Genomic DNA, 24,884 nt, shown 5'->3' on the forward strand with positions numbered 1-24,884 from the left:
ATGGGATAATTTCCTTCGTGCGATTTGAACTGCCGGGGAGCTTAGGCCATAACTTGACTGTGCTGCACTAATTCATAATCTATCCCAATACCAAAAGCACCATAATAAGTAACATACCCGGCTGTCCCTTCAGGAAGAGCTAGACTGGAGTTGAAATTAATTTTTCCTCCGTTACTGGAAACTGTATTCACACGTACCGGTTCACTGAAATTTCACGGCCTTCTGAGTTAACTTCGTTAATAGTGCCGTAATAGAAGCAAAGTCCTTCACCACTTTTCTGTAATACCTAGCTAATCCCCAAAAACCGCGTATTTCGGTCTATGTCGAAGACCTAGGCCAACTTTTGATCGCTTTAATCTTCTGTGTGTCAATTGTTTCTATTTCTACTTATTTTACTTCACTTTCCTCCGCTCCCCCTCTTTTGGGGTTGTGCTTATACCGTATCCATGTTTTTCCTTTATAATCTATAACTTGATTACCTTCGTACGAGATCTTAACAAAATTACGAAGTGATGAAATTCTCATTCATAAAGTACAAATCTTATCTGATAGCTGGCACTCGAATAATTTAATTAATATAGCAATTTATCCTTTAATAATCATATCCTTCCTTCATACCCGTTCCTTATCCGTCGTTCTATTTTCTCGATAGTCAAATTACTTAATATTCGCATGATTCATCATTCCATGCCATAGGTTTTTTTTTTTTTTGCCCTGCATTATTACATTCCAGTTCGTTTTTCGCAAGTAATTTCGTGCTTTGCCCGTCGACGCTTTTAGAAGCTCTGCTTAATTACGTTTCTTACGGTTCACTTTTGCTAACACTTTGATCTCTTTACCTTCCACTCAATTATTCTCTTTTCCTTCCAAAATATCGTCGTATTAGCATCTTCCAATCTCAACCCATAGCAAAACCAATATCTGTTTATCTCGTAACATCTGTATCATACCTTTCACTTTGTCTCATAAATTCTATTCTGTTATTCTCCCATATATTATAACGCTGACTATTAAGGTTCACTAAGCGATCGACATAGTTATAAATGGGGAGTCCTATACATACATACATATATATATATATATATATATATATATCACTAGCATTTCTTTTACAAAGCGTCTTCAATCATCTGTTCAAACTCATTCTAATTCTGGAGCTGCGTTGCTCTTTCTCCCTTTTTCACTAATCTAATCCGTCTCAGCCCACGCGACCTTTATAAAGTTTCTAATCACTCCACATACTCTAATTTCCTTTTTGGTTACTCCAAATTTCCTATTTGTCTCTTATGTCCATATTTGCGAAAATTTTTGTACATTTCCCAGGGGGTCACCCATCCCAGAATTGCTCTGGCCCTGGCACGCTTAACCTTACAACTTTAATGCATTTAGACACGCTAAGGCCGGTATAATTGCATCAATTTCCTCGCACGACTTTTATCACGTAATTTAAGGCAAATCGGGGTCTTAACAACTTTCAAAACGTTCTCGTAGCGGGTCCCACCCCGATCTAGAGAGAATTCTTTTACTTTTCTGACTATATAGTCACCGTGTCGCCCCCTGTAAATCCTCAATATTTTTCTCCTCATGCATATACATATATAATTTTAAACAGCCCACAAATTTAAGTTTTTATTCTACAAATTCCATCTCCAATTAGTCGATGAAGGCTGATAAAATATTACTGTAAGGCATTCTCCAACCACCAGCAAAAGAACACTAAAATCCGACGAACATCGCGAAATCCGTTGGTACTTAATTCACATAATTACCTCCATATTTATACATATATTTTTTTTTTGAGTCGTAAGTGAATCATTCAATTCCCAACTGCCTGTTATACATTTAGTATTCTTCAAATGAATCGAAACTTAATCGTTGGACATTTTTGCCTTTCACATAAGCTTTTCTGAAGCAACATGTGGTTGGAACATATTCTGATTCATTTAGATAAATTACGAATTTGCTACTCATATATGCTTTCTCGGAATAAAATTTCCCAATCAAGGATAATGCTTCTTACGAATGCCATGGAGGGTACCTCTTAACTGTAATCCAACATAACAGATTCACCCTATCGGTATCGACTTTCAAAACATGTTAAGAACTTATATCTCATTTTCTCTCTTTATATTTCTGGCAAAATTTGGGCAGAGGTTCCTCTGTATTTCTTACTATCCCAAAACCTGTACACAGGAAATACCAACCATGCCTCACAGGGACAACACATATACGTATTTATATATCATATCGTAGCCACACAGGACTAACAATTGCAAACAAAAGTACACAGATGTCGCGACTTACCTCACGTGCCCAACTCAAACGGCACCGGTGACATCTTCCTGTTTATTTTTCTTTTCAATCTTCAACTTTATATTTCCGTCATACTTCAAATAGCTTCCCCGACATACATCTTTCATACCATTTCTTACCTGTGTACGGTATAGCTTCCAATATCAACGGTCACTTTCTTACGTCGATACCGTCCTCAGCTGAAATTAAAGGTTAGCAGAAAAAGATTCATTTCCTACGGCTGGCTCTATCGCACGATCTAAGATTCAAAGAAAGGAAACATCCTAAATGCCCTGTAGCCTCATGTTTATCGATATGGTGCACAACACACCGATAAACAAGACTCTACTAGACACGGCCTGTAGACATCCCAAGGACAAACCGCTCAGATACCACTTCTGTCACGACCCAGCCCCGTGGGCCGCGACTGGTGCCCTACTTGGGCACCCAAACGGACATACAAACTAAATCATCATTTTTAAACAAAAGTTGAGAACGAATATTACCTTGCGCGATTGCGCGTACAAAATATTATATCAGAATCAGAAGAGGCAGCGGAATATACATCGCCGAACATATGCACATATATCAAAAAGCCGGCAAGGCTATCAAATATGTCAAAAGCCGACAAGGCTGTCAAATGGCACAACGGCCCAAAACGCATATACAAATGCACGCCGACAAGGCAGCCACAAACATATACAAAATGCACGCCGACGAGGCTGCCATAACGAATAGAGTCATGCAAACACATCCGTACAGAAGTAGGCACACACACCCACAAATACGTCTACAGACCTCTAAACAGACAAACCGAATCATATGGCGGGACAGGGCCCCGCCGTGCCCCTGAACAAATACATATATACATAGCGAACGAATATATACCAAAATGTGTGCTCTGAAATGAGAAGAGCACTTCCAAACAGCAGAAAAGGGTGTCCTAAATGGGTAGATCACCAAACTGTGCGTCTGTACCTGCGGGCATGAAACGCAGCCCCCGAAGAAAGGGGGTCAGTACGAAATATGTACTGAGTATGCAAAGCAGAATATACAGAAAGCAAATCTGAGACATAAACGAAATGGAAGTACCAAACATAAGTGCAAATCCAACATATCAAAATTTGCTTACTTTCAAAAATATGTAAGTAATGCATAGGGTACAGAAGAATATGGTCGCCCACCCGTCGATGGCGCCATAACACAGCATAACACCAGAAAGTATCAAATCTCCGTATCCCCGTCACATATCACATCACAACATAACGCCATACACAGCATAACACCAAATATAGGTGGAACCCGACCCTCTTTTGCGAGTAGCTCGGTGAACCATAAACACAGCATAACTCCGGAGTATATCAAAATGCGCACGACAACAGAACCGGCCCGGGACTCGGCGTAAGGAATAATAGAATGCACGAGTAGAGTCGTGAGTAGTCATATGCATAAAATCATTATCATAAATTCAAACATAAGTAAAATGATCATATTTGAAATCGGAATAATAATCATACCAAATTCTTTCAAAGATTCTCTGATTTACATAAAGGAAAGTCGCGGGACCCAAGGACGGGTATTTACCCAAGTCGGGCCCGCCTATGGAAAACATACGTATCATACATAATGCAAACTTTTATAAAAATATTGGAGCAATCCGAGCATTTATGTGAAATGTATGGCATTCAGAAATTTCGAAGTTCTTTAAAGTGAAACCTTTTTGCGCAAAGTTCGGAAAGCGATTATTTCAAATACATAAAGGTTCATATTTCATCAAATCATACATAAGAGTGCCAAGGAACATATATAGATCATATCATGCTCGGATTTCGGATTTGGAATTTCCTTAAGGCTCTAATCTAGCCTATGTAAAACTAAGACATGCCAAAAAGAAGGTAGGTTGCTTTACATACCTCGTACGCACTCCAAGATGGCCAATCTAAAGTAAATTCCAATCTACGCCTCGGGCTCCCCAAGGTCTACAAATATGCCAACGAACATCCAATATTAAACATAGGCACTTAAGCCATTTATTCCAACTATCATTAAATTCTACAGAAAATTCGGCAGCATTTCCCCTGTAAATAGGCCATCCCGAGAATTTAACTCGCTCAAAATCAACAACAACAACCACAATAACCAACCTAGAAACATCGATAATCAATTCGAAAGGCAAAATAATAATAGTAGCTCTCTTTTACACCATTCGACAACTTTCCAATTATTCAATTCAATGGCTTACTTTCAAGCCACAATATCGTTCGTACATTCGATTATTAACCCAAACTCATACTAACAACATTCGAGAACATTCTAAACAATTCACATAATTTTTCCAACAATCCACAATTTCTCCAAATTTTTGGCCGAAAACAGCCCCTACCCATGAGCAGCCCACTGGGCACACTTCCGACTCTCAATTCATGTTTTGTATCACAATTCACAATATAACAATACCATTTTCATAAAATATACAAATTACATCAACGCACAATAACCCTCAAATCAGCCCGTACAATCTCAACATCAATCTTAAGTCATTAAATGCTCAATTCCAAACTAGAATTCGTAACGACGACACGAAAGCGCTTAAGCGATAATAATGCGATATTCGGCATAATCTATGACTCACATTCGTTCACACTACACATATTCATATGTTAATGGTTCTCATATATAAGGATTGCATTAAATGCACAAAGTTCTCCAAATCAGTCCACAACGCTTACTATATCAATTCGGGACATTTAACTCTCATTTCCAACATACAAATCATCACAACAACCATTACGACGCTAAGCGATATTAATTCATTCTTTGCTACCATTTGGAGGCTATATACACGGCTACACTACACATATACATGTATCGATGATTTTTATTCTCTTCTCCACTCTACGACAATCAATATGCTACAAGCAATTAATTCATCAACCCAATACCACACCACGCACATATACTTCACAAGATCAACACACCCAACACAAGACCCAACTTCAACATTTCATATTTCATGATTTTTATCCATTTTAGCATACCACAATATGTTTACAACATTTATAACTCCAAAAACAAGATTAGAACTCACCTTTATTCTCCAATCCACCAATAGGCTAGGGTTTGCAAATGGGCAAAATGAGTGGTTGAATGACCCAAACAATACTTCCACGCTACTTAGGGACCTCCAAATAGTGGGTTTATACCAAAGAAATAATTTTAGAGAGGCAAAAATGGGACTTGATTTTTCTTGGTTGTGGCCGAGAACCATGGGGGAGTGGAGGCTCTCCAAGTCTTGTTATTTTTCTTTAAGTGTAGAAGTGGGAAATGAGAAAGATGACTTAGTCTTCTTTTTTTTTAAGTATCCACAAATATCTCCCTTTGTTTATGGCCCACACATGTGTTGGACCAATTAAAATTGGCCACACAATGTGTGGGACCATTTCAAGTCCACACGGCCACCATGGCTTTTGGTGCAAGATTTTTAAATTCCAATTTTATGAATTGTGGTCCCAATTTTTCCTAAGTGTCCAATGCCCTCAATTTCATATTCAACTTATGTCTCAAAATAAAATCAAATGGTCAAAAGTCCCGACTTCAAATCCCGGAATAGTCTTGGCCCTTAATTGTCATAGTTAATCCGGGTTGTCCCAATGTATAAAAATACGGGACGTAACATTTACGACTGCCAGTTTACGGACCGTATAGCAATTTACGGTCCGTATTTTGCAATACGACCACTGGGTAGTTGCAATTCTGCAACTTCCCATATTTCTTAGACTTCTCATTTTAATCACCCCCGTCCATGCACATGCATTGCTCACCTTGTATCTCGTCTTAACTTAGCCAACTTCCTCGTCTCACATCGGATACTTTCGAAATCTCGCCTAAGGTCATCAAACGGCGTTTCTTGCTCATAGACATCATGCACTCATATTCATCACTAGTTCATCCACTTGCGTACCAACGAAAAATTTTCCGAGGTGTAACAGAATTAGTGACTCATCCTCCTCAACACTACAGATTTTGGCATTTCTTCTCATGCCCAATCTATTCATTCTTTAACTCATGACTAAGATGTGATTTTACTCTTACTAGAATTTACAATCTTTTTATGAGACAATATTATTATTATTATTATTATTATTATTATTATTATTATTATTATAAAACTATATATATACATATATATACATGAAATTTTTGTTTCTCAAATTTAATCTGCTATCACATTCAGTTCTCGACTATGCAACTCACACACCTCCAGCTTTAGGCTCTTGGCCTTTACTTCACACATATACCACCCCCAGCTTAGGCGATTTTCCTCTTTTCTCTAATAGTGTCAAGGAGGGAATGGGTGCAAAGATGGAATGAATTCATAAAGTGGGGAAAAGGTTTGTTACATCTAATCAAGAGAAAAATTCAAAGGCTCAACGTGGGAACTAGTGATCTTCATATAGAACAGGTTTTGGGATTTTTAAGGCTGACGTGACTATTTAGAAGGAAAGCCTATGATCACTTCACAACTGACTATCCTAAGCAATATTGACCTACCAGGCAAGTTCTGGATCCACATATGCTAACAATGAACACAAGAAGTTCTCACACTCACAATGGCATAAGGATTTGAACACTAAATTCATCCACACTCTAATATCTATGATGTCACAAAAAGAATCATACATGTCAATTCATTACAAACTGAGATACTCAATAAACTTTTGGAGGGGTCAATTTCAAATCAATCCCTTTTCAAGTTCACAAATATCTTTTTTCGTTCAAAATACATGCCAAAAGTTCACAATGCAACAAACATGAAAGTCTTCAAAATACATGCCAAAAGTTCACAATACAACAACCATGAAAGTCACAATTACTTTAAATAAAATTTAACAAATGTATACTGCAAAGTACATCAGGTTACCCCACCCCCAGCAAAAAGATGATGCATTGTCCCCAAAGCATCAAAAAATCATACCATCACCCTATGGTGGTGAGGTCGACCTGAAATGCTCTAATCCTGCTGTTGCTGCTGAGGTGTCTCCTCTGTAGCAGTGCGAATGGGGGCCCTCTCTACTTCTGGCTCAGTGGACTGAAGCGGTGGAACTGACTGGCTCTGTGGCTGCAGGTCCTGAGGAGCTATCGTGATCGGTCTGACTGGAGCTGGGATAGCACTAGTGCTGGAAGATGCTCTGGTGAACCTCATGTCCAGGCGCGACCGCCGAGTACCCTCCTGAAGCTGGAGGTCGTCATCCTCATTGTCCTCATCCTCATCATCAGCCAATGTGACAAGCCTCTTTCTTTTGCGACTCTCCTTAGGCTCATCCTCAGTCACCAAGTCAACTACTTGGATCAAATCGGAAATGCTGGCGACTGGTGCAGGTGGTGTCGGGTCATCCACAATAACCTGCTCTCTTGTCCGAAGGGCCGCAATCTCATCTCGGAGCTGGTCAAGCCCAGTCTTCAAATCTCCCGAAGTACCAGAATCACTCTTCTTCTTAATAGTGAGTATCCGCATCTATAAACTGTCAAGTCGTGCATTGACCCTAGCATGATGTCTCTTCATAGCCTCCTGAAGAGGCTCCAACTCCGGTGCAATCTCTTTTCGGACACACCTACCCAACTGCTGTAATATCTGGGTCACCTGCTGATCAGCACGCTCTGCCTTGATTGCAAACTCTCTGAAGTTGGCTCTGTTGAGGATAAAGAGATCCTCGGAAGCTGATGCTGCGGTTGACGGAGGAATAGGAGATGCAGATAGAACAGCAGGCCGAGGTGGTGCCTCAGAAGAAGGGGTAGCATCAGCTACAGATGGTGTGGAGGCCTCTGTTGTGGACAGTCCTTCCGTGCCTATATCATCTGTGCCTTGAGGGACTGAATCAATGACATGCTCAGCCTGCTCACCCATGAGATCTAGCAATGAAGCACTGGTGGCCTGAGATGTACGGAGGGTCTCATCCCTACTCCGTGTGATGTCGTAAACCTTTGTTGCGGTAAGAGTAGCTGCAAATGTATCAATGTGCCTCACCTGGGCCAACCTACATAACTGCGTGATAAGGCACGGGAATATCAAGGTTGTCGCCTCCTGTGGTACGCGTGCCCAAATGGCTCTACTGATCAGATCACCCAAGTTTATTGGGTACCTAGATAGCATAGCAGCCATGACCACTGCTCTGTCCGGCGTGACTATGTTGTCTGCTCCCGTGGGCAGAACCCGATATATGACGAAATTCTACCAAAATTTAGCTTCCAAGCTGATATCTGCCTTATGGATTTTGGCAGCCAAGTTTCTTACCCATGGGGCCTAGTTCGCCGGCCCTCTAGCCATTACCGTCGCAAACCATTCCCGTACAGATTGCTCAGCCCTTCTTTCAAATTTATCATCATATTCCATTGTGGTCGGTGCCACGAAGTCATCACCAAAATAAAACCGGTTGATTGTGCGGGCAAAGATGTCAACATGGACACCCCGAACATACACTGTGTCTAATGGAGGGGCGACTTTCAAAGCTCTCTTGTTCTTGTGGCGCTGCTCCAGCATTACTCTGTAAGTAGCGTAGAATTCCCGAACCATGGTCAGGAAATAATCCCCCAGAGGCTGTGTGAATGCCTCAAGATGATAGTGCTAGATGAGATCAGTAATCCGAGGGTAGCTCTCTAAGCCGCTCATACTGATTTGTTCTTTTCTTGAATATTTCTCCTCGGATTACCCCCGCTGACTGTAGTAGCCCCTTTTACATAGTACTTGCGGCACCCTTCATAGGGGAAGCGGATTGCGGCTATCTCCATCTTTTGCAGCCGCAGCCGCTCTTGCTCCTCATCTGAATTCCGCTCAGGAGCGGCTGGTTGTTCTGTTGCTGCATTGCTAGAATCAGCGGATGTGGAGAATGAAGTCCCCTTTGTAGACTGAGAGGAGAGTAAAGTGGGTGATTCTGCTTGGGGCGTGGAGGTCTGTGCCCTCGATCTAGTCGTTGGGACTACCGCTTGTCGGTCAGAGTCAGAGGGTTCATCCCTAAGAGTAAGGGTTGTTTGACCCCGACCTCGGCCTTTTCTGGGACCACCACCCCGCTTAATTGGATTCTTTGGAGGCATACCTGAGAAAAGAACACACTTCATTGTTAAGACAACCATAGAAACATAACAGAATCAGACAAAAGTACAAGACATGCGATAATGTTAAAGCTGCCAGTGGTCCGTCGATGTGCTACAAGAGTCGTCGAACAGATCGACCGAGCGTCGAAGTTCCCGTCAAATTGATCGACGAGCCGTCGATCTCTTGTTATCCACTGGAAATTTCGACTAAAACACGGTGAGAAAGACGCCCCGTCGATCGATTCGACGGGCCATTGATCTCTTGTTAGCCATTGGAAATTTCAACTGAAAGACGGTGGGAAAGACACCCCGTCGATCGATTCGACGGGTCGTCGAATCCACCGTCGATGTTGTTTTGGTTAAGAACTTTTGATAAGGCTCATTTGACATTGAGTAGGACGGTCCGTCGATTGAATCGACGGGCCGTCGAACTGAGCGTCGAATGTTTAAGCATGCTAAAACTACAGATCCCATACACTTCTTTGGCCGATGTGCCAATCATCATGGATTTTGGGGTTACTCAGACTTCACCCCATGTTGGCTTGGGTTAGACTAGGGAAAACATTTGGCAGGCAAAACAACTCGAAGGTCATAATGCCCTCCAATCCATCGTGACACACAATGCCATACTTTGGCATTTCATCGAACAGTTGGTGGGAAAACAACAACAACCTCATGAATGAGGTGTGTTTGTCGTAATGCCCTCCGACTCGGTTAAAGATCAATGACCCAACAACCACAAACAAACCAAAAAACCACCCCCAGCAAAAAATATGAGCATACCAGGCGAAAATAAAATGATGCAAAAAGAAGGAAAACAATCAAAAATAAGCAAAACAAGCCATGGAATGCAAAAACAAACAACACAAGGGAGCACACAATCCAGTAAGTCACATACCTTGAAGTAGAATGAATATGATTTCAACTTTCTAGAATTGAAAAAAAAACACCCGAAGAAGCACACACACAGAGGGACAGAGTATTAGGGCGGGGGGGAGGGGGGAAGTGGCGGTAGTGGGGTGGTGAAGGAAGGGGAAAGTGGGTGGGGTAGGGGTAGCAGTTATGGAAAAGGGGGAGAGGTGGTAGTGAGAGAGAGAGAGAGACAGAGAGAGAGAGGGAAAGAGAGACGTTATATATAAAATAAGAAGCAGTGCAATGGACGTGGGTTATAAACCCACGTTTCTGAACCGTCGCGTTAAAAAGATGGAACGTCGATTAAATCGACGCTCCGTCGATTGAACACCCCCTCCGTCGAGTTTATTTTTTTTTTTATAAATGAAAAAGAGAGAAGAACGCCCGTCAAACTGACCGTCGATCAGTTCGACGGAGCGTCAAACCTGTCATCAAATTGCCATTATTTCCAATGACCAATATTTCAGGCGATCCACTCGACGGTGCATTCGACGTTTCGTCGATCAGATCGACGGTCCGTCGAATGTGTCGTGTAACTGCTGTCCTGGCAATTTATGGGTTCAATACTTAGGTTCTGCAACACATCAACAAACATTAAAACATAACAGAAAACAACGGTAATACAAAATTTAAACTACTTATAAAGCATTAAATGTGGGTTGCCTCCCACACAACGCTTGGTTTAACGTCACGGCTCGACGTGATACCTCCATTTCCAGTTCAGGAACCGTATTTCAAACGATACCTATCAACCACCTTACCATTATTAATACACCAATGGTAATGCTTTACTCTTTGTGCATTCACTTTAAAAGTTCGAGTGTCATCTTTGGTTTTCACCTCAATGACACTTCCATTTGGGGAAACACTTGCGATTTCAAACGGACATGACCATCGAGACTTTAACTTGCCCGAAAAGAAATTTAGGCGCGAATTGTACAACAAGACCAAGTCCTTCGGCTGAAAATCCCTTTTGAGGATCTTCGAGTCATGATAGTATTTCATTTTTTCCTTGTACAGTGTTGCACTTTCATAGGCATTGTACCTAAATTAATCCATCTCGTTGATTTGAAACAACCTCAGCTTTGTTGCTTCATGCCAATCCATGTTCAGCTTCTTCAATGCCCAAAATGCCTTATGCTCAAGTTCAATAGGCAAATGACATGCCTTCCTAAATACCAACTTATACGGTGAAGTCCCAATAGGCGTTTTGAACGCTGTGCGATATGCCCATAGAGCATCATCCAACTTTTTAGACCAGTCAGTGTGATTCACATTGACCGTCTTTGCCAAGATGCTTTTTATCTCTCTGTTGGAGACTTCAACCTGACCACTCGTCTGAGAATGATAGGGAGTGGCAACCCTGTGATGCACGCCATATTTTTCAAGAAGATCAGCAAATGGTTTGTTGCAGAAATGAGAACCACTATCACTAATAATAGCTCTAGGAGTGCCAAATCTAGTAAAGATGTTATTTTTTAGAAAGGCATTGACTCTCCTACCATAATTGTTAGGCAAGGCTACCGCCTCCACCCACTTGGAGACATAATCCACTGCAACAAGAATATGTTTTAGGCCATATGAGCTCACGAAGGGCCCCATAAAATCAATGCCCCATACATCAAAGAGCTCCACTTCAAGCACAAAATTCATCGGTGTTTCATACTTCCGACCTATTGTGCCCTGGCGTTGGCATTTATCACAAGAACGTGCCAACATGTTCGCATCACGATAGATGGCTGGCCAACAGTAGCCATACTCTAGCACTTTGGCTGCAGTTCTATTCCACTGTGATGCCCACCAACTGGAGAATCATGACAAGCCTTCAAAATATCCATCACCTCAGATTCAGCCACACATCTTCTGATCATATTGACAACAAAAGTCATGAATAAGTAAGGCTCATCCCAATAATACTGTCGGCAATCTCTCAAAAATTTCTTCTTTTGATATGCCTTCAAATCTTCAGGAGCAATGCCAGTTACAAAATAATTGGCAATATCGGCATACCATGGTGCCACATCATTGGAGATTACTAAGACCCTTTCATCCGGAAAAGTGTCATCAATATCCAGCACATCAATCGGTCTCCCCGGTGCTTCAAGTCTGGAGAGATGGTCAGCTACTTGATTTTCTGACCCTTTTCGGTCTTTGACTTCAAAGTCAAATTCTTGTAGCAACAACACCCATCTTATCAGCCGAGGCTTAGCATCCTTTTTAGCCATCAAGTAGCGCAAGGCAGCCTGGTCAGTGTGAACCACTACCTTGGCACCCAATAAATAAGCCCGGAACTTTTCAAAGGCATAAACAATAGCAAGTAGTTCCTGTCTGTTACTTTATAGTTCGGTTGAGCTCCATTCAGTGTTTTGCTGGCATAATAAATTGGGTGCAAGATTTTGTTAAGCCGCTGACCAAGCACAGCGTCAATTGCAAGACCACAAGCGTCACACATTAATTCAAAGGGCAACGACCAATCCGGGGACACAACAATAGGTGCGGAGGTTAATTTCAGCTTCAACTCGTCGAAAGCCTTGATGCACATCTCATCAAAATTGAATTTGGACTCTTTTTCCAAGAGTTTGCACATTGGGTTTGCAATTTTGGAGAAGTCTTTGATAAATCTTCTATAGAATCTGGCGTGTCCCAAGAAACTCCGAACTCCTTTTACTGAAATGGGTGGAGGGAGTTTTGAAATCACATCGATTTTGGCTTGATCAACCTCAATCCCTCTTTCGGAAATCTTATGGCCAAGGACAATTCCCTCTTTCACCATAAAATGACAATTTTCCCAGTTGAGGACGAGGTTTGTCTCCTCACACCTTTGTAGCACCCAATCAAGATGGTCTACACATTCACCGAATGAATCTCCCACCACAGAGATATCATCCATGAAGACTTCAAGAAAGTTTTCAACCATGTTGGAGAATATTGACATCATGCATCGTTGGAAAGTAGCTGGGGCATTGCAAAGACCAAATGGCATTCGGCTGAAAACGAATGTCCCATAGGAACAAGTGAAAGTAGTCTTTTCTTGGTCTTCCAATGCAATGTTGATTTGGTCGTAACCTGAGTACCCAACCAGGAAACAATAATAAGACCTTCCAGCTAGTCGATCAAGCATTTGATCAATAAAAGGCATAGGGAAATGATCTTTACAAGATGCAGTGTTTCGCTTCCGGTAGTCCATACACACTCTCCAACCGGTGACCGTTCTTGTCGGAATCAACTCATTTTTAGAGTTAGGGATAACGGTGATGCCCCCTTTCTTTGGCACACACTGGACTGGGCTTACCCATGAACTATTGGCAATCGGGTAAACCATCCCCGCATCTAGCCACTTAATAATCTCTTTCTTTACCACCTCTTGCATCGGTGGATTTAATCTTCTTTGATGCTCAACACTTGGTGAACTTTCCTCCTCCAACTGAATTCGGTGCTCACAAATTCCGAAGGGAATCCCCCGGATGTCTGCAGTAGTCAAACACAAAGCTCTTAAATTCTTCCTCAAAACTACGATGAGTCTTTGATTTTGGCCCTCATTCAGAAGTAATGACACAATAACTGGGAGTGTGGCATTTGCTCCAAGAAACTCATATTTAAGAAGGGATGGAAGTTGCTTGAGTTCCAACTTCGGTGGCTCAATAATTGATGGTTTTGCTGGAGGAGTTGTTCGTTTCTCTAGATAAAGAGACAATTTATTGGGGTCATAAGAGTAAGATCCCAGACCGGTGAGTGAATTCACTGTCTCAATATATCCCTCCATTTCTTCTGCATCAAAGTTCACCAAGATGGCCGATAATGCTTCACCCAAGCATTCTTCCTCCATTTTGAATTGTACCGCTTCATCCACCACATCAACAGAATTAATGACTGAAATACTTTGATAAAGACTAGGTAATTTCATACCCTTCCTAGCGTGAAAAGTCACCTCCTCATCGTTCACCCGGAACTTGATTTCATTCTTCTCGGAATCCATAAGATCCATCCCTGTCGCAAGGAAAGGTCTCCCCAGAATAATAGGAATTTCTTGATCAATAGCGCAGTCAAGAATCACGAAATCTGCCTGCAGTAGGAATTCCCCGATTTGAACAAGCACATCATCAACTACCCCCACTGGCCTTTTTATCGATCTGTTAGCCATCTGCAACCTCATGGTAGTTGGCCTTGGTATCCCTAATCCTGATCTCTTGAAAATCTCAAGGGGCATAAGATTTGTGCTAGCCCCGTTATCACACAAAGCCTTAGCAAAATCCTGCTGCCCTATGGTGCATGGAATGGTGAATTCTCCAGGATTTTCCCTTTTTTGCACGATGGTCTTGGAAATAATGGCACTAACGCGATGAGTGATACCCACGGTGTCTTGTTTCAATGGCTTCTTCTTCTTTGTTAAGAGATCCTTCAAATACTTAGCAAACCTAGGCATTTCTTGGACAACGTCCATGAAAGGAATGTCCATCGTCAACTGCTTGAGTTGATCATAAAATCGCAAGCACTTTTCATCTTTTGTTTTCGTCACTAGCCTTTGAGGAACAGGAAATAAAGATTTGAACAATTGGCTCAAAGGGCGTAGAGCGCCAAAACGTTTTGCCTTCCCCTTTTCCTGTTTTTCTGCTTGTGCCTTGAGATTATCAAGATTCTGCTCCTCTTCAGCTATAATAGGGACTTCCTCTTCTGTTTTTTCATCCACAATAACATCAGATATATCAGGTTGTGCTTTTTCTTCAACAATTGGCTTGAGATCAATCACCTTTTTATCAGCACCTTGAAGTATTTTTCCACTTCGGGTGCTGATAGCACCTATATGCTCCACAGAGTTTACCCCATTACCTTTCGGATTTGGAACTGTATCACTTGGTAGTTGTCCACGTTGAGGAGTGTGCACTTCTCTAGAAAGGTCTCTGAATTACGATTCAAGCTTCTGAATGGAAGCTGAATGAGATAGTTGAACCTGAGACATTCCCTTGATTGTGCTCTCTGTTCTGTCCTGATTCATTAGCATTTTTGCATCATACTTTTCAGCTTTGCAGAATCATTAGGCACATTACTAGCAGAGTTGCTAGCTGAATTGTCTCTCCACTGTTGGGAATTTGATGCTTGCCCCCCTTGGTGGAATGTAGGGGTTTGAGCTGTTGTTGCCATAATTATTGTTATTGTAATTCCCTTGATTTGGATTTCCCTGATCATTTCTGCTATAATTGTTCCCTTGAAATTGGTGTTGAGGCTTTTGCCATGGGTGATGACCCGGACCTTGATAATTTTGCCTTTGATAAACCCTTTGCGAGTTGTTGACATAATTAGCATCTTCATACTGTTATTGCCCATCTTGGTACATCCCCTCAGGGACTTGATACATTCCCTATGGATGAGGTGGTAACTCCTCAACAACATTAACCCCCTGTGCATCCTTTTCTGCCAACTTCTTCGATAATAGATCCACCGTGGTTTGCAATTGAGCAAAGGCATGATCTCTCTCATGGTTTTCTTTTGCAACAGCAGCTAGTGATGGACTACCATAAGAGAGACTCTCACTATCTGTTGAATGCCAAGCTTGATTGTGGGTGGTGAGTTTATCAAGCAAACGGGTGATAACGATAAATGACTTGTCCATGAAGCATCCTCCTGCGGCAGTATTGACAGCAATCTGATTCATTGTATCTAAGCCCTTGTAGAATTTCTCCGTGAGAATAGCATCCGGAGACCCGTGAGTTGGAGATTGAGCTAGATAATACTTGAACCGCTCCCATGCTGAATATAATTGTTCCCCCGGGAGCTGTTTGAACTCAAAGATCTTATCTCGAAGTTTAGCCTTTTTGCTCGGTGGGAACCACTTCTTCAGAAATGTGTTGGCTAGCTCGCTCCAGGTATGGATAGAATTGCTAGGAAGCTTTTCATACCATTCCCTTGCTTGGCCAGCCAAGGAATATTTGAAGACCCGTAACCGCAGTGCATCAGCAGAAACAGCACCTTGGGATTGTTGAGCACACACATGCAGGAAGTTCTTCAAATGTCGAAGTGGACAATCCTCCAAAGAATTTCGGAAATAACCTTCAAGTTTCAGCAGCTGATAGATAGAACTATCAATTTTGAACGTAGCATTTCCAGTCCTATGAGGGACCACAGCAGAAGCATAATCAGCCTCATTGATGAATTCCGCAAATATATTCTCCTCTTCGTCCTCTTCTGGTGCAGGTGGGTTCACTTGGAGTCCACCTTGGTTTCCCTGATTGCGATTCTATCTTCCAGCCATGTTCACTTGGTTCACCACAACAGCAAACAAGGTGTGATGGAATAGAAAAAGTTTTAAAGAAGAGTACGCATAATCAGTAATTTCTAAACCGTATTCCCCGGAAGCGGCGCCAAAATTTGATACGCTCAAATTACACCTATTAATGGCGTAAAGCGGACGTTGTCAAATATAGTAACCCAAACAAGGTTGGGGTCGAATCCCACAGGGAATATGGAGAGAAAAGGACACTAATTGTATGTGATACTAGTCTTTAAAGGCTTTAATCCTATTCCGAATGTTTTGAAAAGAGATTTGGTTTGTATTCGCTATTTTGAAGTGTTTGGAATTTGTTTGGATTTGGAGAACCAACATTGTGTCCCCGCGCTGATTAGATGTTATGCTATGGGTGTCAATATGATATATTTCTAATGGGTCGGAGTTATGTATGCACCTAATCTCTAATGCACTTTCTAATATTTTCCAATAGTTAGAAAGTATTTCTTTTCATGATTTTTCCAAATGCAGAAAAGTTGTAAATAAGATTGATTAAATATGCCAAGTAGAACTCATCTTATCCCTAAGCGAGTCCATTAAACGAGGGTTAGCGCCTCGAGTCCTTGTTATATTATTTCGAATCACACCCTAGTTCATCTTTCCAAATAAACTAAGGTTTGTGCATGAACAAGTATTTGCAACCACTAATGAACAATGAATATGAGAAATAATAAAATACATCACAACCCATTATATATATATATATACAATGTTAGACACCCATTACATAGCACCCATCATTTTGGGTCCATAACTTTGATTAAAGAAACTACTCACACATTATGGTCTCAAAAGTAGTAAGCAATAAATGAGACATAAAGCTTACAAAGTGTAATAAAGATGATGGATAATGGAATCTTGTTGTCTTCACTAAGCTCCAAAAGGGGAGTATTCAATGCTCCCCCACCAATGGAACTTTGTTCATGTGGTTACAATAAAAATCTGCTGCCAAAAATAACCTAAAATGTTCTTTAAATAGGCTCCAAAAAACGCACATCAGCTACTGACAAAATTTCCTCCGATAGCAAGATCAACGGACCGTCGATCGTTTGACGTTCCGTCGATTTCTCCGTCCTTTATACCTTCAGCAATGTGTTCCATTCAACGATGACGTTGACCAGTTTGACGGGCCGTCGAGTATTCCATCTTTCTCTCTTCTGGTTGAGAGATCCTGCTTGACGACACAAACGACGAAGCGTCGATCAGTTCGACGCTTCGTCGATGCCTCCGTCCTTTGTCGTCTTCAACTTTGTCATCACTGGAAAATCGAGCTTATTGACGGTCCAAAGGACGGTTCGTCGACTGATCGACGGAACGTCAATTCTTCATTTCTGGCCAATTTTTCCTTTGCTCTTTGCTTTTTTGCTTTTAGGCCATTGTTTTCCTAAAACACAATAAAAAAAATTAATGAGAACCAGACTTACTTGAAAACAACCAAAATTCATAGTAAAAAGGCGTCGAATGTGCCACAAATCCGCGGCACATCAGTGTCTACACCCGTTGGTGAATCGGTAATAGCTAGCCGAGTATATAGAAATTGTGTAATTGTGATTTGTGATCGTCGTACCATGATTGACTTGCATGAGTTAAAAATAGTGGATTTTGATGTTATTATGGACATGGATTGGTTGGCTTCTTGCTATGCCAATGTTGATTGTAGAATGAAAATGGTTCGTTTCTAATTTTCGGGAGAAGCAGTTCTAGAATGGAAAGGGAATACTGCGTCACCAAAAGGTAGGTTTATTTCCTATCAAAAGGTAAGGAAAATGATCACGAAAGGATGTATTTATCACCTAGTTCGGGTTTAAGATGTAGAAGCTAAATCGCCAACTCTTCAGTCAGTTCCCGTGGTGAATGAATTTTCGGATGTGTTCCCGAAAGAGCTTCCAGACCTCCCTCCCGAGCGGGAGATTGATTTTGCTATCGATGTGTTGCTAGACACTAAGCCTATATCCATTCCTCCCTATAGAATGGCACCCGCAGAATTGAAAGAATTGAAGGAGCAATTCAAAGACTTGCTTGAGAAAGGCTTTATCAGGCCTAGTTCATCCCCGTGGGGAGCACCCGTATTGTTTGTCCGAAATAAAGATGGCTCTTTGAGAATGTGCATCGATTATCGGCAATTGAATAAGGTGATGATTAATAATAAATATCCTCTTCCGAGAATTGATGACTTGTTTGATCAATTACAAGGCGCCAAATGGTTTTCAAAGATAGATTTGAGATCCGGTATCACCAAGTAAGAGTTAGGGAGAAAGATATCCTTAAGACAGCTTTCAGAACAAGATATGGTCATTTCGAGTTCCGAGTGATGTCGTTTGGGCTGACTAATGCATCGGCAATATTTATGGATTTGATGAACCATGTGTTCAGGCCCTTCCTAGATCTGTTTGTGATTGTATTCATCGATGACATCTTGGTATATTCTAGATCCGAGGCAGAACATGCGAATCATTTGCGTACTGTCCTCAGAGTTCTTCAAACTCGAGAGTTGTTTGCAAAATTTTCTAAGTGTGAGTTTTGGTGGAACTCAGTGACATTTCTGGGACATATTGTTCAGCCGATGGTATTTGAGTGGATAGTCAAAAGATTGAGGCCGTGAAGACTTGGCCAAGGCCCACAACCCCTACAGAGGTTCGTAGCTTTCTGGGCTTAGCAGGTTATTACAGGAGATTTGTCGAGGGTTTTTCTTCCATTTCTGCACCGCTCACAAAGTTGACCCAGAAATCAGCGAAGTTTCAATGGACAGATGCTTGTGAACGTAGCTTCCAAGAGTTAAAGGGTAGATTGACTTTTGCCCTAGTCCTGACACTTCTAGAGGGATTGGAAGGATATGTTGTTTATTGCGATGCTTCGGGCATTGGGCTGGGCTGTGTGTTGATGCAACATGGAAAGTGATTGCGTACGCTTCAAGGCAATTACAGAAACATGAGAAGAATTATCCAACCCATGATCTAGAATTGACTGCAGTGGTTCATGCATTAAAGATATAGAGACATTATTTATATGGTGTCCATGTGGATATTTATACTGATCACAAGAGTCTTCAGTATATTTTCAAGCAGAAAGAGTTGAATTTACGGCAACGACGATGGCTGGAATTACTAAAGGATTATGATGTTGATATCCTATATCACCCCGGGAAGGCAAACGTTGTGGCTGATGCTCTTAGCCGCATATCTATGGGACGTTTATGTGATGTACGACAAGAGAAGAGAGAAATGATTCGTGAGCTCCAGCAGTTAGCCGGCCTAGGAGTTCGAGTAGTAGACTCAGGTAGCAGGGGAACTACCATTCAAAATTCGGCAGTCTCGTCGCTAGTAGCGGAAGTGAAAGAGCGACAATATGAAGATCCCATGCTAATGCATTACAGAGATACACTCCCTCAGAAAGAGGAGTCATCATTTGATATTTCAAAAGACGGAGTTCTTCGATGTCGGGGCAGATTATGTGTTCCCGATATGGCAGGTCTACGCCACCAAATATTAAGAGAAGCTCATTGCTCCCGTTATTCTGTTCACCCTGGAGCAACGAAAATGTACCAGGATCTTAAGTCTATATATTGGTGGAATGGGATGAAGAAGGACATAGCGGAATTCGTGGCTTAGTGTCCCAACTGTCAGCAAGTGAAAATCGAGTACCAAAAGTCGGGCGGATTATTACAAGCTATAGAAATTCCAACTTGGAAGTGGGAAGTAATTAACATGGACTTCATTACAGGCTTAACCCGTTCTCGACGTAAGTATGATTCTATATGGGTGATTGTGGATAAACTCACAAAGTCAGCTCATTTCTTACCAGTCAGAACGACATATGTGGCAGAAGATTATGCAAAGCTTTATGTTAAAGAGATAGTGAGACTCCATGGTGTCCCAGCATCTATTATCTCCGATAGAGGGACTCAGTTTACAGCTAATTTTTGGATGTCTTTCCAAGAGGGTTTAGGGACCCAAGTGAGCCTTAGCACGGCATTTCATCCATAGACCGATGGGCCAGCAGAACGTACCATTCAGACTCTTGAGGATATGCTACGAGCATGTATGTTAGATTTTGGAGGTAACTGGGATGATCACTTACCACTCATTGAGTTTGCTTACAATAATAGTTATCATTCTAGCATCCAAATGTTACCGTATGAAGCTTTATATGGGCGAAAATGTAGATCCCCAATTGGGTGGTTTGAAACAGGAGAGGCTAAATTAATAGGGCCATACTTGGTCCAACAAGCCATAGAGAACGTCAGGCTCATACAAGATCGGCTGTTAGCAGCCCAAAGTCGTCAAAAGTCCTATGCGGATAATCGTCGAAGGGACTTAGAGTTCCAAGTTAAAGATTGGGTATTCTTGAAAGTATCGCAAATGAAGGGTGTTATGAGATTTGGCAAAAAGGGGAAACTTAGTCCCCGATACATTGGGCCTTATGAGATTGTGCGCAAAATAGGCGAAGTGGCCTATGAATTAGATCTACCCCCTGAATTGAAGTCAGTTCATCCAGTTTTCCATGTCTCGATGCTTCATAAATGTGTTGGAGATCCCACTAGGATCGTCCCAGTAAATGATGTTCAAGTGATAGAAAGGTTAACTTATGAAGAAATACCCATTGCCATACTAGATAGGCAAGTACGGAGGCTTAGAAACAAAGAAGTGGCCTCAATTAAAGTTTTGTGGAGAAATAATAACCGAGAAGAGATGACATGGGAAGCGGAAGAAATCGTGAAATCCAAGTACCCACACTTATTTCAGCCCCCGGAAGAGGGCCAAGATGAGATATCAAGATCATAAGGTATGTATGTTTTCCTTTATATGCATTTGGGTCGTGTGTGGCCAAATTCCATTGCTATTATGTTGTGGCCCTGTGAGGAATTGTTATGGTGGGTTGTTGTGACGGGATGGTAGTGCCATATTATAGGGGAAACTTTGGAAAAAAATTCGTAGAATCCCCGAGTGTTCAACATTCGAGGACGAATGTTCAACATTCGAGGACGAATGTTCTTAAGGGGGGAAGAATGTTACACCTCGAAAAAATTTCCCGTTGATGCACAGTGAATGGGCTAACGAAGAGCATGAAGTGTATGGTATTTCAATAAGCAAATAATGACATGTGATGACCCTAAGTAAGATTTCAAAGACATCCGATGTTAGACAAGAAAGTTGCCAAGAGAAGGCAAGGCACACGATAGGTATCGGACAAGAATTATGAGTAACAAGTTGATGACGGCTTAATGGTGTTGTGGGGAAGAGTTATAAAGTCCCTTAGATTGTTAATGAAGTGTTGAACAAGTGTTAAGAAGATCCCATAAGGATTGGAGATCAAACGAAGTGGCGAGAACAAGTTCAGTGGACTAATGGGTTATACGGCTCATTATATGGACTGTATAATGTTATACGGACCGTATAATGGACCGCAGAACCATCACAGTGAGGGTCACTCACTGGTGGGATTATACGGTCAGTTATACGGCCCATATAATGGACCGTATAATGGTCACAGAGACGAGTGGATGAAAGGTCCCTTATACGGACCGTATAAATTTATACGGCCCGTATAATGGTCCCAATAGATCAGATTTTGGGTTATTAAAAAGGGGACCAAGTTCATTATTTCATTTCCACATTTCACCCCTTCTCTCTAAAACATCTCTCTACATTTATTTCACACAAATTCAAGAGATAATAGTGATCTTCTACATCAAGCTAAGTGAATCAAGTGTAAATAACCCATTAAAGTTCATCCAAAGTAAGAAATCCAAGTGAAGGTGAAACTAGGGTTTTTCACAAGTGAAGTGTTTGCACCCAAGGCCCATTCCTACACCATCTAAGGTAAGTTTTATGACATTTCCTTGTTGTTTAAGATATTTGAAAGTTGAAACACTTGGATTATATGAGGAAATAGGAAATGGGTCATGAATGTGGGAATAGTGTCACTTTTGAGTAAATGTTTGGGTTGAGTTATGATTCTCGATACATCATGATTATAATCATGTTATAAATGACATTGAGAACGTGGAATATACTATGTATATGAAGGAACGAAATTGTGTGATATGACCATGAATATGGATGAATTGAGGTGAAATGAGAAGTAAGGATAATGTGGATAAATAAAGACTATTGTTTTGACATTGTGAATGTATTATTGACGTTTGGGAGTTGATTTACGATATGGAAGAATGTCGTATAAACAAAGGAGATGCTATCCAATTTTCCCTCGCTTTAGTCATGAATGCTAAGCTATCAATTCTCTAATGTTAGTATGCACTCTAATGAAGGTAGAAACGTGAGCATTGAAGAAGCACGTGCAAGTGATAGAATAGTCGAACGGAAAGGTATGTAAGGCTAACCCTTTCTTTCATAAGGCATGATTCTTTGGCCAATCGTCTAATTCTTCTATAAGTCTATGACATATTCCAAATGATACTATCTTCAAAGCTACTAAGCTTATGACGCTCGATATGTATTACATTTACGCTAAGTTCCTCATATGACGAGTAAGCCTATAAAGATAGATGCAACGAATGATGATAACAGTGATAATGATATCGATAATGACGCTAATAGCGATGACGATAATGATAGTGATGTTAATAGTATAGATGTTTATGAGCTATTATGTATATGTAATTATGTATGACTATTATGAAACCCCGAGCTTATAAGGCCGGTTAGAATATGTATATGATTATGTAACGCGCGCACACCTCTGCAGATGGTACGGATAACCCTGAAGCCTTGGTAGGGCCAGGTATGTGTAACCTTGAGCCTTGGTTGGCCAAGTAAGTATGGAACACCGATCCTTCATGGTCGGGTATGCTATGCAAATGCTATGTGTATGATATGATTATGTATATGATATAGATATGAGTATGAATACGAATATGGTACAAGTATGAATAAGACTATGTGTATGAATACGGCGATGAACGCAATGTAAATGAGTACGGGTATGAGTACGGATACGGATATGGATGTATGTACACAAATACGCATTAGAATTAGAAAGTTCCTATGAAAGGTAAGTAAGTGCTTATGACGATGATATTACTATCTCCCATCCTATACTATTTCATATGTCGTATAACATGATTCTATGTTGATATTGAGCATGCTTTACATACTCAGTACATTCTTCGTACTGACGTCCTTTTGATTGTGGACGCTGCGTCATGCCCGCAGGTGCACAGCGAGACAGACTTGATCCATAGCTACATTCTCAGGGACTACATAGCGGAGCTCCATTTCATTTCGGAGCTATAGCTTTTGGGTACTTATTCTTTTGTGTACATAATTATGGGCATAGCGGGGTCCTGTCCCGCTTATGTGATATGACACACTCTCCTTAGAGGCTTGTAGACATGTGTATACGATTAGATATGTTTGGCCTTGTCGGCCTATATTTTGTATATCATTTTGTTAGCCTTGTCGGCTTATGTACGTTGATGTGGCATAGATGCCAGCGATGATATAAAAGCATTGTTATCCAATGGGACTAGCATGATGGATGAATAGAAATATATATATATATATATATATATATATATATATATGTTTAATTATGTGGCTCACCTAGATGTAAGTGTAAGTGTAAGCCAATGGGTGCTCCGGTGGGCTAGCACCGGGTGCCTGTCGCGGCCCCCTAGTCGGGTCGTGACAGAAGTGGTGGGAGGTATACCGCTTACTGAGAAGTCATTCGTAGGAGGAGATTTCAATGGACACATTGGGTCTGTTTCGAGGGGTTATGATGATGTGCATGAAGGGTTTTGGCTTCGGAGACAGGAACGAAAAAGGTGTCTCACTCCTGGATTTCGCTAGGGCTTTTGGCTTGGTGGTAGCTAACTCGAGTTTCCCTAAGAAGGAGGAGCACTTGGTAACTTTTCGTAGCTCGGTGGCTGCGACACAGATAGACTTTTTGTTCCTTAGAAAGGATGATAAAGGCCTTTGTAAAGACTGCAAGGTCATTCCGAGTAAGAATCTTACGACCCAACATAAGCTATTGGTGACGGATTTGGAGATCAAAAGGAAGAAGAAGAAGAGGGTCGCCGATGACCGGCCAAGGATCAGGTGGGGGAGTTTGACTTTGTCTAGTGCCCAATAATTAGAGAAGAAATTGATGGCTTTGGGGGTGTGGGAGAGCCGGGTAGATGCGAGCAGTATGTGGGATAGGACATCCAGTTGCATTAGAGAAGCAGCTAGAGAGGTTCTAGGAGTCTCAAGAGGTCGTCGTGGTGGGCACCGAGGGGATTGGTGGTGGAATGGGGAAGTCTAAGGTAAAGTGAAAGCAAAGAAGCAGGCATATGTGAAGCTGGTAGATAGCA

General features: G+C 41.4%; 1 non-coding gene across 1 annotated transcript; it reads left to right on the forward strand.

The window, feature by feature from the left end:
• Positions 1 to 15,989: 15,989 nt before the first annotated feature.
• Positions 15,990 to 16,096, forward strand: LOC132616348 (small nucleolar RNA R71). The gene has a single exon (XR_009573136.1). It is a non-coding gene; the product is annotated as a small nucleolar RNA R71 (small nucleolar RNA).
• Positions 16,097 to 24,884: the final 8,788 nt, after the last annotated feature.

This window comes from Lycium barbarum, chromosome 10, assembly GCF_019175385.1.
Source record: "Lycium barbarum isolate Lr01 chromosome 10, ASM1917538v2, whole genome shotgun sequence".
Lineage (NCBI taxonomy): Eukaryota > Viridiplantae > Streptophyta > Magnoliopsida > Solanales > Solanaceae > Lycium > Lycium barbarum.